The following is a 2,500-nucleotide window of genomic DNA, read 5'->3' as shown; positions in this document are numbered from 1 at the left end:
ACACACACACACACACACACACACACACACACACACAGAGAGAGAGAGAGAGAGAGAGAGAGAGAGAGAGAGAGAGAGAGAGAGAGAGAGAGAGAGAGAGAGAGAGAGAGAGAGAGAAAGAGAAAGAGAAAGAGAGAGAGAGAGAGAGAGAGAGAGAGAGAGAGAGAGAGAGAGAGAGAGAGAGAGAGAGAGAGAGAAAGACAGACAGACAGAGAGAGAGAGAGAGAGAGAGAGAGAGAGAGAGAGAGAGAGAGAGAGAGAGAGAGAGAGAGAGAGAGAGAATTCGACATACATTCAGACATACAGACAGACATACATACAGGCATGAAGACAGACAGGGAGACAGGGAGGGACATAGAGAGAGAGAAAGAGAGAGAGAGAGAGAGAGTGACTCAAACATATTGTTCATAAGATGTTCTTAATCGATTCCTTTTTGCACGGTCTGCTGGTTCTGAGACCCCTTCCCCGCCCCGTATTGTAATCGTACCCCGCCGCATTAAGCTGAAAGATTATGGCAGAACATTTGTAAGCTACGTTCACGGCATATATAATCTATTACTTTAGCATTCTGAGACAGTGTTGCTTTAATTGCAGCCAGAGGCCAAGGTTTTTAATTTCAAGTATAAGAAGTCCCAGGAAAGTAATTTTGCCGTCTTGAATATCTTTGCATTCTTTCTGAGTATGAGATTACACCATTTGATAATGCATCTTATCATGATGCCCCCTTTCGTAAAGACTTTCTATGTGTGGTGAAGGCGTTAGATGAAGGAGGGCGTGAAGAACGACTTGAATGAATTGGCTCTAGGGATGATTTGCTGAAAACGACAATGAGAAGGCCCCCGCCCAAAAAGAAAAAAAAGAGAAAAAAAAAGAAAACAACAACAACATACATATGAGTAATTTTATTTGGAAAAGAAGACATTTTAGCCGAAAGACACTTCTCGACATCACAGGGTCTGCCCTTCTTGAAAGGCTCTCTCAAAAGCCGCCGCATTTAAAGGGGCTTCTCTGATCCACTGAACTGGCCTCGGGTTACCTGTGCAATTGCTATTGTTGCCATGCAAGTAATGTCGCAGGGACATAGTATTCAGGCTAGACAGGGGAAGCGTGTTATCAAAATAGACAAGGGATATATATTCATATTCAGGTATATCAATTTACGAGAGCGAATTTGTTTGTTCTAAAACACTCTAGTCCTCACTCGCAATAAATGGCAAAATATGTAAGTCTGTCATACAGTTCTGGTAATGGGTGTTATCAATACATGTAAATGATTACCTAAGGGTGAAATAGGTTGCCTTGAGGAAATATTCGTGTTGCTGATGTTGATGTTCGCAGTTTGAGCAATGGAAATAAGGCTGAACTCACTTCACAAAATTGTGTCATTAAATGATGAAATGAAAATATATTCTAGATAAAAAATATATTTCTGGTGTACAGGATGTTGCATATGCATGTATACAGACTTTATGATTAGTATAATTGTATAGTAGGCATCAAGTGTATGCATAATGGTGGGATCAGTTTATATGCAATGAAATTATTCATATGCTGATTTTGGCGCGCCATTGTTACTGCCTCAACATTGGAAGCTAACCGTCCTGTTATTAACGTATTAGCCTATTAAATATTTAACGCGCAACTTTAATTTAAGAGGAATATGCGTATATATTTATGTATCTTACAAAATCGTTTACAGTTATTCAGTCAGTGAAAGTAAAATATTAGTACAGGAAATATTTACTCTGATAAAACATTTCAGGCTTTAGCAGGCATAAAGAGTGGGCCGTATCTTGACAAAGCAGAATATGAAAGGGAATTAAGCTAATAAGCCTGGTAATCATACAACGGTTTATTTTGTTCTCTTTCCATGATGATAATACTTTTAATAATAATTATAATAATGATCATAATGATGGTGGTGGTGATTGTGATGGTGATGGTGATAATAATAATGATGATAATAATAGCAGTACTACTACTACTACTACTAATATTAAAAATTATAATAATGATATTACTACTAACAAAAATAATGGTAGTCATAACGGAAATTATGAAAATATTGATAACAATAGTAGTAATAATGATAATAATGATAATGATGATGATAATAATAATAATAATGATAATAATAATAATATACTGCTACTAATAATACTAATAGTGATTATATTAATAACAATAACAACAGTAAAGACAATTATACTGGTAATGATAATGACAATAATAATAATAATAATAGTAATAATAAAAATGACATTATTAATGATAATAATGATTACAATGATGATCATTATACCAATAGCAATGAAAGTGATAGTGATGATAATGGTAATAATGATAATGATGATGATGATGATGATGATGATGATAATCATGATTAAGATAGTAATAATAATAATAATTATAATAATAATAATGCTAATAAAATAATAAAAATAATAATGATAATGAAATAATAATAATAATAACAACAGCAACAGCAACAACAACAACA

Source organism: Penaeus chinensis, chromosome 7 (genome assembly GCF_019202785.1).
Source record: "Penaeus chinensis breed Huanghai No. 1 chromosome 7, ASM1920278v2, whole genome shotgun sequence".
Classification (NCBI taxonomy): domain Eukaryota; kingdom Metazoa; phylum Arthropoda; class Malacostraca; order Decapoda; family Penaeidae; genus Penaeus; species Penaeus chinensis.
This window is presented reverse-complemented; position numbering follows the sequence as displayed.